The following is a 13,916-nucleotide window of genomic DNA, read 5'->3' on the forward strand; positions in this document are numbered from 1 at the left end:
GCTTAAATGATCTCAACTGATGGAATCATGTGCAGTAATAGAAAATGGCTTGGGAAAAAACAACGCAAAGAAACTATTTCGAAAGCTAAAAGATTCCAGTTTAAAATACAATTTAGGACGAAGGCCTGAAGATAGTCTTTCAAGAGAGGCAGCTAGAAGCTAAAAAGAAAGATGAAATGGACACGCATACATGGGGGCAGGAAGGCAATTGATAAGCTTTTACAAGTTCAAGAGGAGTTTTGGATTCACTTTTACTCCATAACAGTTTCCATGAAGAATACACTAAAGGATTTTAAAGAGAAGCATGGCCTTTGAGGCTAGACACAGAGCAGGCTTCCAATGCAGCCTCCAATACCTGATGCTCTTGTGACCTAGAAGGGAGTGTACGTTGTGGGGGTGGCACTCCAGAAGTATGTCCCCCAATTTTCACATTTTCCCCTTGATTAGCTTAATGTCAAAAGTGTTCTGCCTAATTTTTAAGAGATGCTTGCATTTTACTTTTTGGAAAAAAAAAAGTGCCATAGGGCTTCCAGTCAAGATGACAGATTGAATAGCCATGGGGAAAACCCTAGGTAAAACAGAATAGAATTTTACAAATGCACTCCTTTAAAAAAAAAAAGGACAGAAATAAATTAAAAGTCATAGGAATGATCAAAAGCACGATGAATAAGCTCTAGAGAGTAGAGGTCTACTGGACAACATTGTACCTATAGTCAACAATAATGTATACTTAAAATTTGTTAAGAGGGTATACCTCATGTTATGACTCTTATGGCAATAAAATAAATTTTCTTTAAAAATAGGGTAAAAAAAATTCTCTCTGGAGAATTCCCTGGTGGTCCAGTGGTTAGGACCCGATGCTTTCACTGCCAAGGGCCTGGGATCAATTCCTGGTCGGGGAACTAGGATCCCACAGGCCACACAGTGTGGCAAAATAAATAAATAAATAAAATAAAACTAAGCCAAAGCAAGATAAAAATACATTTTAAAAATTCTCTCTGGATCCCACCACTTCTCCACCTACTGCTCTGTTTATGTGATTCCCTTGAGAGCAAAACTTCTCAAAGGCAAGTCCTCAACATCCCCAATTCCACTATCTTCTCTTAAACCTACTCAATCAGATGTTATCTCCCTGCCCCCATCTATACTCCACCAAAACTTTTCTCCAAGTCAGCAATGGCTTCCAGGTCCTAAATCTAATGGTCACTTCTGAGTCATCAACCTACCTAATCTATCAGCAGTGTTTGGCACTGTCATCACTCCCTCCTCCTGGAAATACTTTCTTCACTTGGCTTACCTCTTACCTCACTGGTCTCTCCCTCTCAAGTCTCATGGCTGAGTCCTTCTCTTCTCTCTGATCTCTTAACGTTGGGGGTGCTCCAAGCTTAGTCCTTCGTCCTTATCTATATCTTTACTTCCTCCCTTGGTCACTTCATCCAAGTTTTTAGCTTTAAGACCATCCATGTTGATGATTCCCATATCCTTATCTCCAGGCCAGCTCTGCATTTCCAATTAACTATGTAGTAGGCTTCTCAAACATTTTCAAAACTGAGACCCTGTATTACACCTCCCAACAAACACTCCTAAGCGTGCAAATTCTTCCCACTGTTTTCAAAGTTAATGCAATACCATCCTTCCAGTTGCTCAGGTCAAGCACCTTAAAGTCACCCCTAACTTCTCTCTCTCACACACATTTCATCCGATGTCAGCAAATCCAAGGGCTCTATCTTCAAAATATATCTACAAAGAGACCACTTCTCACAATTTCCACTGTTACTACCCGGGTGCAAGCCATCGTCATCATCTCTCACTTGGATTGCTGAGATAACCTCCTAACTAGGCTCCCAGTTTCCACTCTTGCCTCTGCTCCCCACAGCCTATTCTCAACATAGTGACTCTTTTTAATAAACCAAACATATCACATCATTCTGCTCATAACTCTCCAATGGCTCCCGATTTCATTTAGAGTAAAATCCAAAATCCATACAATGGCTTCCAAGGCCCTACTTGACCCAACTGCCATGACATCTCTGACTTCATCCGTACCTACTCTCACTTTTGCTCACTCTGCTCCAGCTATCCCTCTAAATACCAGGCACGCTTCCACCTCAAGGCCTTGCACTGGTTTTCCCTCTTCTTGAATTTTCCCCCAGATATCTTCATGGCTAGCTTTCTCACCTCCTTCAATCTTTGCTCATACTTAACACTGCACTCCCCCATCTGTTGCATTTCCAATCCTTTGCTTCCTACTCTACTTTCTTCAATAGCTCTTCTCACCTTCTAATATATGATTTGTTTATTTACTATACTTATCTTGTTTATATAAGTCTATCTCCTCCTGTTGGAATGTAAGCTCCTCTAGAACAGGAATTTTTCAGTTTTGTTAACTGATGTATCTACTCCCCTCACCTAAAACAGTGTATGTTACAAAGTAGGCGTTGAATAAGTATTTGGTCAATGAATTAATAAATGAATCTAAAATGGCCTTTAAAACTAGGCATGTTTAAAATGTTCAAAAATATAAAGAAAAGGAAGTCATGAAACAAAGAATAGGACAATATGAGAAAACAAAGAGCTTTCATTTGAAGGCAGATGCTTCACTGTGTAGGAAGAGCATAGATATTGGGACCAGACGGGCCTTGGTTTAAATCTGGGCTCTGCCACTTATTATGTAACTCTGGGCAAGTTTTTCAATAGCAAGAATCCAAGATTCACCATCTGTAAAACTGGAATAATAAAGCCTTGTAGAGTTATTGTGGGGGTCAAGCACCTAGTCCAATGCTTGACACGTAAGTCCTCAATAAAACTTAATCCTAAGTACCATGTCACGCCCCCCACTCCCGACACCCCTAGACTGAGTTAGGGCTGACCTTCTTAGACCACCTTCTGGATACAATAAGTATCTGTTGAATGAACACATGATTAAGTGCTTAGCACACAGTAGGTGTAAAATCAGTGGCAGATGCTTTCATGATTGCTCCCTAACTCAGGTTTGTCCTGTCCTCCTCATTAACACATAATCAGCTTGGGCAGAGTGCTTCTGAGTCTGATATATACTATGGCTCTCCTGCCCCACCCAGCCCCTGGTACATGCTCAAAGCCAGCTCCTTCAAAAGAACAGTCTACCAGCTCCAGGCACAATGGATTTGAGTGAAAAAGCAACCTGATAATGTGCAAGCTCCAATTTTGCCACAATGCCTGCGTAGTGCAACACAGTCCAGGAACAACAGATCTCTAGGGATGGATGACAGAATGTCAGAAGCTGGCAACACGAGTCACCTAAACTCATCATTTAAAATAAAGTATTTGGGACAGAGTCAATTAGGAAGAATTTGCTTTGGATTGGCATTGATGCTACTACTTAAAGCCACTGCTGTTCAAATGGTGAGGTGGTGGTTTTGTGGAAAGAACTTTGTTCTCAATACATTGCCTTGTTCTCAACTCCTTGCCAGTTAACAGCTGTTCTCAACAGAACATGCCTTTTTTGAATATAGCATTGTCCATAGTGACAGCTGACAGATCAAACTATGATGATCCCTGGCAGGGGCCAGTGTATGCTTTGTGTGGTCTTCCTCATGTTCCTTTTGCTTAGGTTTGGTTGAGATCCTTGAATCTCTGGATTTATAGCTTTTATCAAACATGGACAATTCTCTGACCATTATTATTTCAAATATTTCTGTACTTCCCTCTACACTTCGGAGACTCCATTTACACATATATTTGGCCACTTGAAGAGTTTCTAACAGCTAATTGATGCTCTTTTCTTTTTTCTTGTTCCTTTAAAACTTTTTTCTCTTTGTGTTTAATTTTGGAAAATTTCTATTGCTTTGTCTTTAAATCCTCCAATCTACTAAATCTGCAATGTTTAATCTGCCATCAGTCCCATCTGGTGTTGTTTTCATTGCTCAAATTTCAACTTGAGATTTTTCCCCACCTTCCACGTCTCTACTTAAAATTCTGGACATACATAACACGTATGTTAATATTCCTGTCCACTAATTCTAAAACCTGTGTTCGATCTGCGTGAGTTCCTATTGATTGGGCCTTCTCTTCAATAAGAGTTACATATTACTATTGCTTTTTTTGAATGCCTGGTAATCTTTGACTGAATGCCAAATATTGTTAATTTTACCTTCTGGGGGTATTGGATAATTTTGCATCCTATAAACATTCTTCATCTTTGTTCTGGAATGTAGTTAAATTACTTGATTTGATCCCTTTGGTCTTGCCTTAATGATGTGATAGTCAGAACCAGAGCAATAGTTAGCCTAGGGCTAATTTTTCCCTATAACTAAGGCAAGACCTTTCGTTTCCCATCTCTTAAGAGTCCCTGTCCTTTATTGCCTGATGTCCATTATCTTGAAAACTGTTATTTCATATATTTTTGTCTTTTATTTTTGGCTGTTTTGGGCAGGAAAGTCAATCTAGTCCCTGTCACTCCATCTTGATTGGAAACAGAAGTCCCGCAATTCCATAGTATATTGTACAGTTACTGAAATGATTAAATTTGGGACTGTACATAGGTAGAATTTAGTGATAAGTGAAAGCCAAAGGGAATGGAGTATTAGGCAAGCTACCATTATAACTAAGTAAAAAACAGACGTGATGGTAGACTGATACTGAATGGAAATTAGCAAAATTAAATAGCAACTGTGCCATTGTGATAAGATTATGATTTTTTTTAAAAAAAACTTACCTTTCAATGTTAAAATTACTTAGGTTTTATAAATTTTATAAAGTGAGAATTTTTTTAATCCAACTTTCCTCAGAACATTAAGTTGAAGGAATGGATTCTTCACACATAGCACACTACAGATCCTGGGTAAATATTTGTTGACTGATTGATGAAGTCCGGCTGTCAGCTGTGTAGATGTCAGATTGATGGCCAGAGCTATATGAATGCCTTGGCCTTTTTTCCTAGCATAGCTGAAAATTAGTTTGTGTGTAAACAGAGCACTGCTCTATTTAAATTAACCTTCTTCTACCTAATTTCCTCACTGTTTCCTACTGTCTTGAACAGAATGCTAGGTTAAGCAGAGGTACGTCTTCAGAAAGGAGAAAGTTTTATCTACACAGAAGTAGCTTGTTGAATGAGCAAGAGTTGGAAAATACAGTAGAAAAATCAGCACTTCATATTGAAAATATGTGTTCACAGCATCTCCATGTTACAGAAGAACTTAAATACCTGCATAGTCCACGGAACATGAAAATCCTTTCAAGCAAAATCACATGGAAGCCTGAAAACCAAAATGAGAGTCTACACAACCAACATGTTGATACTGCTCTTGAAATCCCTTTACCAGACATTTAAAGAGTGCTATAAAAATAATAGAGTGCCTTAACATACAGTATTCATTTGTGCATCTAATATTTATTATGAGCACCTACTTTGTGTGGCCAGCCCTGTTCAAGGTATTTGGTGATATGCTGATGAACAAGAGTACCCTTGCTCTCACAGAAGTTTCATTCTATTGCGTGAATACAGACAATATATTAACAAATGAGGTTCCTTTGAGCATTATCATATATCTTTATGAGGTAGCCTGGCAGAGATTATTACCACTCCCATTTTACAGATAATGAAACTGAGGCTCTCCATGGTAAAATAACATTCCCCCAGTCACATAATTGGTAAATGGCTGAATCAGGAATTGAACCCTTATCTTCTGATGTCTAGGTCGTCTTTTCTCTCTGTAGTACTGTCACCACCGCAGCAAACCAGCCTAGCAGATATGTTACATGCACCCATGGAGTGACAGGTAAGGTGAAAGACTATCCATTGGGAAGGTTTCCTAGGATGCTTTTTCTGTTCTTCTATATCTGTTTTTCTTGCAGTTTGATCTTATCTCCCAGACTAGAATTTAGATCATTGAGGGCAGAACCAGGTGTCATATTTCTATTAATGTGTATCCCTATAGGATTCTCTAGATGAACGTCTGGTGAATGGATAATTGGATGATACATTTAATGGCTTAAGAAAAAGATGGAGGCAGGACTTCCCTGGTGGTGCAGTGGTTAAGAATACGCCTGCCAGTGCAGGGGACACGGGTTTGAGCCCTGGTCCAGGAAGATCCCACGTGCCGCGGAGCAACTAGGCCCATGCGCCACATTTTCTGAGCCTGCGCTCTAGAGCCCGCGAGCCACAACTACTGAGCCCACGTGCCACAACTACTGAAGCTCGCGTGCCTAGAGCCCATGCTCCACAACAGGAGAAGCCACCGCAATGAGAAGCCCGAGCACAACCACGAAGAGTAGCCTTGGCTCGCCACAACTAGAGAAAGCCCGTGCACAGCAACGAAGACCCAACACAGCCAAAATAAATAAATAAATAAGTGTATAAAAAAGAAAAGGAAAGGATGGAGGACAATCCAGATTAATTAGGAATTGGGTTCTGCCCATAATGGGCAGATGACTCTGCCATCTCATGATTCTACTCACATAGCCTACAGTAGCAGGCAGGTCACTAACCTCTCATTTCGAAATGCACTCACAAGTCAAAAAGACCTTGAACAATGTCTGACATAGAGCACAGCTTAATTCTTTTTAAAGCTACTACAGGGATCATTCTAAGCCTGGCCATTACTGGCTCCCAATAAGAAATGGCTACAAAAAGGCAACTGTGTAACACCGCTCAAGTGCTATGCCCATATGGGATATTTCTTGAAATTAAAACCTATGCAGGACAAGGGAAGCTGAATTTGCCACCCCAAATTATGCCTCCTTGGCATAAGGATTATTTTAAGCTGGTTATGTTTACGAAACAGCAGACAGAGGAGAAGCTCTGAAAACCAACAGAAGTTACTCTACTGCAAGAGATACTTCCGTTTGTAAGTGTGTCTTCCTCTTTGCACCGGGAAGAAAAGGATGAGTTGAAATTTCTAGGAGCTCTTATCAATGCAGAAAGCCAGGACTCAAATCTGCATAACAAGCTTCCCCACAACTGACTCCCCGCCCCCAACACCTTCTTCTATCTTTAGCTGAAAATGGCCTTTAAGCTGGTAGCTTGAGCCATTTTGGAGAATTATGCAGTATTCCGGGGTCTCTCCCACGTATACAAGGAGATGTACATGTTATCAAACATCTGTTTGTTTTTCTCCTGTTAATCCTGTCTTTTTATTACAGGGGCATCTCAGCCAAGAACCTAGAAGTGTAGAGGGAAATTTGTTTTCTTCCCCCACCTTGGCAACACACATTAACTAAAGAATCAACATTATGGGAATAAGGGTCCAAGCTTTTACTCTATGTACTCAGTGCACGTACTTCTGAGGCAGGAGCATCAGGTTCAGCATGCAGAAGTTCCATTCCAGAGCTGCTTCTTTGGCCTTGAACACTTCTATAAATAAGTGAAAAGACAGATGGTAAACACATCTCACTTGCCATTTAAATCTAAATTCTCTATAATACAATAAAAATGAGGTTCTGTTAAAGAGAAAAACCATAGGCTCCAAATGGCATCGCTTGTGCTAAAGTCCATGATACCAAACCCAGATTTAATACCTACCTAACTTTAGTTTCAACCTTTACCACAAATGTAATCTTAATTACAGTCTGGAATTTCCTGGTCAGCACCAATTAAGTAATCTGTCACATGGGTCCTCTCTATCCCCCAAGGGAAGAAGAGGCAACCTGCAGGATTAAACCCTTGACATTACTCTTCTCCCCCAAAAGATGTCCTGGCCTAAAAATAATCCTTTCTTTTCTTTTGCTAATAACTCCCTGGCCCCACCCCTCTTCCTATAAAAACCTTCCATCCTGTACAACCCCTTGGAGCACTCTTCCCGTTGCTAGATGGGACGCTGCCCAATTCATGAATCGCCTAATAAAGCCAATTCGATTTTCAAATTTACTCAGTTAAATTTTGGTTTTTAACAGTTCAAATAAGAAAAAAAATCTGTTTTATTTTTTCTTAATACATAACATCATCAGTCTTTGACGTGTCACTTTTCCTACAGAGAAAGTTGTTCTGTACCGTATCTATAATAAAGCAAATCATCTGGACCCTCATTAGAATGAAGTTTTTTTTTTTGAAGTTTTGAACTTTATTTCTTTAGTTTTTATACAGCAGGTTCTTATTAGTTATCTATTTTATACATATTAGTGTATATATGTCAATCCCAATCTCCCAATTCATCCCACCACCAACTCCCCAGCCACCTTCCCCCCTTGGTGTCCATACGTTTGTTCTCTACATCTGTGTCTCTATTTCTGCCTTGCAAACCAGTTCATCTGTACCGTTTTTCTACATTCCACATATATGTGTTAATATACAATATTTAGTTTTCTCCTTCTGACTTACTTCACTCTGTATGACAGACTCTAGCTCCATCTACCTCACTGCAAATAACTCAATTTCGTTCCTTTTCATGGCTGAGTAATATTCCATTGTATACATGTACCACATCTTCTTTATCCATTCATCCTATGATGGACACTTAGGTTGCTTCCATGTCCTGGCTATTGTAAATAGAGCTGCAATGAACATTTTGGTACATGACTCCTCTTGAATTATGGTTTTCTCAGGGTATATGCCCAGTAGTGGGATTGCTGGGTCGTATGGTAGTTATCTTTGACTTTTCCCTCTTTCTCAACTCTCTTCTGATTTGTATGAAAGTTTGTTATTACTTTCTGTCTGCCTTTTCTACCTGGTGTATTTCTCGAAGGCGGTGTGCTTCCTTTGAACCTCTTGTATCCCCAGCACCTACCACAGTGAAGAGCACTTACTAGGTGTTTTCATGAATATCTGCTGAGTGCATAAAGGAATAAACAAACTGACCAGTTAGTTCATTAAAATATTTGCACATTCCTCATCTCAGGCCTGCGCAGCTTGACACAATTATTTTCAAGGACCAGCTGAGGCTTCCATCTGTTCCTTAAGAGCAATTAAATGACTCCATATTGACTTGTAAATACTAAATATCTTTATGCCTGAGATAAACAGCATGTGAATGAATGTCTACTATGGTACCCACTAACTACATGTGGCTAAATTAAAATCAAAATTAAATAAAATTTAAAATTTAGTTTTTCAGTCACAGCAGACATATTTTAAGTGCTCCATAGCTACATGTGGCCAGTGGCTACTGTATTAAACAGAACAGATTAAAGAGCATTTCTGTCATCAAAAAATGTTCTACTGAACAGTGTTATATCAAAGGATGCAGTGGGTGTTACTGGACAAGACGCTAACTTTGACAAGAAAACATTATGAAGCAATTAGGTTTTGCTTTAAATCCACTGGCTTGAATACTGAAAATATAAAGAAAAGCAAAGTTTTCCAAATTCTTCCATGAATTTACATTTCATACTCCTCTATATGTCAATACAGACAGCAAATATTTGACTTAAAATCAGAATGTACAAATAACCAATAAACACATACATTGTTAATGAAAAGTATTGAGGAGTCTTTCATACCTAACCAGTCTATGCATGTATAAAATAGAGGGTTTGCAGTCACATCCATTGCTGGCCTTTGGTTAGGAATGGATACAAACAGAACTTTCCTTTTACAAATTGCATCAGTTAATTTTCAAAAAGAAAGAAAACGATCAAAGAACACTTTCCTAGCTATATTTACATGAAAAGAACAGTTTCTAATTTTACGAAGAAAAGTACCTCTGTCTCATTATGTAAAATCTCAAAATGTTACTCTTAAATTGGGCCCTTAATGTTTTTTACTCGTTTTGAATCTTTCCCCAAGGTTTGATATTCATTGGTTAAGTAGTCAACGCTGCTGAATTACTTTAATGGAAGGTTGTTCTTGGCTCAGAAAAGCATCTACTTCTACTTGCTATATAAATGAAACTGTAAATATGAAAAAGACGCCCCAATGAATACTGTCCTTTCATACGTCAATGAGGCACAAACTAAGGTGTGTTTTGAACAGTTGTGGCACAGAGTCAGGAAACTGATGACAGTAAAAATATAATCCTAAATGTCTCTGCTTGTTTAATTTACAGCCGAGATGATCTAATCTGAAGCGATGGAAGAAAGGAAAACCAGATTTCCATTTCTTGGTTACAGGCTGTGACCAAAGTTTAAGGAGCTAATTTTTAAGATAATTCTAACCAAAGCTACTCCATAGGCTCACAGAGGAAACCCACTACCACCCCATGTCTGAAATGTGAAATCTTGAGTCATGTTGTAGGTATCCTTTTTTCCTTCAGGCCCAACTGCACCTCAGCCATCTCTGGCAACTGCATTAGTACTAGCATCTCCGGAGCCTACCTGTCCCCAAGGGTCACTATGCACTTAAGTGGTTCCTTAGGGATCATGCCTGAAATGGCCTCCTGTTTTCCCCAGCCCCCACCATTGTGCCTAGTATGTCAGAGTTGCCATGGAAGATGGAGAGAATTTGGGGGTCACACACACTTGGGCTCAAACTTCAGCTCTGACACTTCCTAGCTGTGAGACCCAGAGCAAGCCTCAACTTCCCTGAGCCCCAGTTTCCCAGTGCTTAAAGTGAGACTCATAATACACACCTTGTAGGTGTCTTGTAAAGATAAAATAGTGTTTGGAAAAAAGTGCTTGGTAATCTGTACCGTCCAACATGAGCCTCTCAAACGCCCTCATTAGCCATTCTCCCTTTGATGGCTCCATTCCTCTAAGTTTCTTCTCCATTTAAATATATGATTTAAGACGTATAATACTGTAATTTGCTTCAAAATGTTTCTTTTACGATTTTAATTCTCTTCTCGAGAAAATGTGTTCCTCAGAGATGAATTCTGCATGTGCTATCATTTATTCCTTCAGAGCCAAGAAGCAGACTCTCCAGTGCTCATGTAAGCAGACTGGGATCAAGAGTTGATATTGCTATCCACCACCTAGACCAGCACTCTCCTTTGGGCAGGGATGGAGGGATGAAGAGGGGTGTTTTATGGCTACAGGGCTCTGCATACAATTCATTCTTGTCAATAACCCCTGAATGAATGTACAAACTGATCCCCCCTATTGAAAAATAACTACTCTGCTTTTAAAATATTTCTTCTCTTTCAATATAGCTTCTTTCAGTAAAGAAATCATTGGAAAATGTCACCTTAATAGACTTAGATGATCTAGCTTGAACTAACTTAGATGATCTAATAGACTTAGATGATCTAGCTTGAACTAACTTAGATGATCTAGACTGAACTAGCTTATTTCAGGAACCTTATCCAAAGGCAGGTAGGCAAAGGAGATGATTTTGATCAGTTCAGAAAATCAATAACTTGAAGTGAGTGCTCATCCATCACCTTCAGTTATCGTAAGGTAACTGTTAACTAACCCTACTCCTTACCCACCACCAGTCTCACCTCTGACTGGCAGGGGAGATATCATCATTTACTGAGTTCCTATCATGTGGTAGGTATCTTACACATATTATCTTTTTGGAGCCTAAAGTAAGTCAGTGGTATGTGCTTTGTTTTAATTCCCACTTTACAGATGAGGAAAATAAAGCTCCATAAGGTGAATAATGTATAAGGTCTGTAAAAAATTAGTAAACAGAAAGGTCATTTAAGTAGAGTTGGGAGACCAGAAGGGGGCGCACTCACACCCTGTGACAACAACAGAGCACAACAGGAAGAAGAAAGACTCCTTTTATTTCCTGGCAAGGACTCAACCAAAGAAAAGCCATGGACTCTTTGTTTACTGTAGCCCCTCCCCACCAACTCCCTTTTCCCCTCTATAAAAGGGCTCTCCTTCCCTTGCCATGCAGGGGTTTCTAAGTGGCTAGCCATAGTCGCAGACCCCAAATTGCTGATCCCAAACAAATGCATCTTTGCTGGAGAAACATCTGGCTGTCTAGTTGTCTCAGGTCAACACTTTGCTTGCCCTTGCAGGGACCAGAGAATACTCACAACGGCTCCAGGACTGGTGAGCAAGCCGGTGTGGTGCCTACACTGAGCCCATTGTTGTTCACTGTTTTTCTCACCAACCCTGGAGTTTGAAGGTATGTCTTTCTCCTGGATCTGGGTTCACACCCTCTTTGCGTTTGAAGCTCTCCGGGCTTTATTCGGTATCTATATTAAGGTTTCATTTTTTCTGGTAAAGGCCTTGTTCTGTATACGAGTATTCATTTGGCACTTAGGTCTGATCTTGAGATCAGATTGCTTCAACCAAAGCTGGCTGAAAATGCTTTTGGCCCAATTCCACCAGGAAGGGGCTGCTTCAAATAAAACTGTGCCAGTTCAGCCTTCAGCCTATTCCTCTGAAAGGGCTGCCTTCTGGAGACTGGCTTTTGAAAAAAACCTTCAGCGTGGCTCCTCCAAAACCAAGCTATTTCCTTAAGATTGGCTGGGATTCGCTTGCAAGCTGTATGCATTGAGCCATTTGTGCTGTAAGCTGTTTAAGCTGTTTGAAAACTGTTCTTTAGAGGAAAAACCTCTAGGAAATGGGTCCCAGTTATCTAAGTATTTTGTGGGCACCCCCCGCCAACAGGGGCTCTGGCCCGTCTTATGTTGAAAAACATGTGGTCCTTCCTCATGCACATTTCTAACTAAATGCACTGACCTGACCAAAGGCAATTTAGAATATCCATGGCCATGACGGGGAACTTTCGAAATCCCCACACTTAATTTCCTTAAAACTGAATTGGACTATAGTAGCTCAAAACTTCTCCAGGGCTGAGTGGAACGCTGATTGCGATTTTGGTATTTCGAGGCTTCCCAATATTATTAGAAGTCTAAAATTGCCTCTCTGCAAAATAAGATTTGAAGATTAACTGAGGCAAACAAAGGATTATGGATAGCTAAAATGGCTCCCTAAACCTCAGACTCTTCTTCCTTGGCTTCTTTGTCTTAGGTTCTGCCTTGGCACCATCTTGTCTCTCTCCCTCACTTCCTCATAGCCTCACTTCCAGCACCATCTTCCTCCTTCCCTTCTACGCCACCTATGCCTCCTCTATACCTTCAAATCTCCCATACGAATTCTCCCACCAAACTTTCCCTTTTCTCTGAAACTCTCTCCACTCTCTTCTCCTCTGAACTTGTCAGGACCTGTCCCTTTGAAGTTAAGCCTTCTGAGGATACAAAGGCTTAAACCATTTATTTCTCATATTCCTTGGACTAAAGCGGAACTGCAAGCCATAGTCAAAGACTTTCCCAAAGTAACCAAAGATCCTCACAGATTTTCCGAAGAATTTAATATAGTCATTCAAACTTATCAACATGGTTTCTCTGCTTACATGAGCTAGTTCATATGTTTGTCTGTGAAGGCCAGGCCCAGCACTAGATGAAAACCACTAATGGGGAAAATCCTGAAAGGTCTCTAGAATTACAACGGGGAGACCAACCCACTGACTTATTATATGATCAGGCTCAGGCAATCACTAGGCAACTTTGTGAGCAATTCCTAGGGCTTTGCTAAAGCCTGTTTATTGGAACAAAATTCAGGCTTGAACACAAAAATACAACAAACCTGTTCATGAATATTATAACTGACTTCAGATTATTAAAAACAAATTCTGGTCTTCCTTCAGATGTCGATTCCACCTGGGTAGCTTTTAATTCTATGTTTATCAACGGACTGAACTGAGACATTTTCCTTCTAGTAAAAAGGACCAGGATGGAATGCGAAACTATGTCCACTCCAGATTTAATTAATCTGGCAAACCAGCTCTCTCACACTCTAGATAAGTCACCTAAAAGGAAGGCCACCAAAATTCTTAATCTTCAACTCAAGTTAATAAAGGCTCCTAAATGAAACCAAAACCCTCCTAGTTTCTGCTATTATTGCAAAGAGCCAGGACATTGGAAAACAGATTGTTACAAATTTAAGCATTTTAGGCACCTTTAGCCCTCTAACCAGCCTTTTCAATGCTCTCCTAACTCCCAGTGATGGGCTCTGAGGAACTACAGGGGCTCTTCCTAATCCCATTAAGAGGGAGGCCTTTGGGGCTTCCCTGGTGGCGCAGTGGTTGAGAGTCCGCCTGCCGATGC

This window comes from Neophocaena asiaeorientalis, unplaced genomic scaffold (genome assembly GCF_003031525.2).
Source record: "Neophocaena asiaeorientalis asiaeorientalis breed wild unplaced genomic scaffold, Neophocaena_asiaeorientalis_V1.1 scaffold411, whole genome shotgun sequence".
Lineage (NCBI taxonomy): Eukaryota > Metazoa > Chordata > Mammalia > Artiodactyla > Phocoenidae > Neophocaena > Neophocaena asiaeorientalis.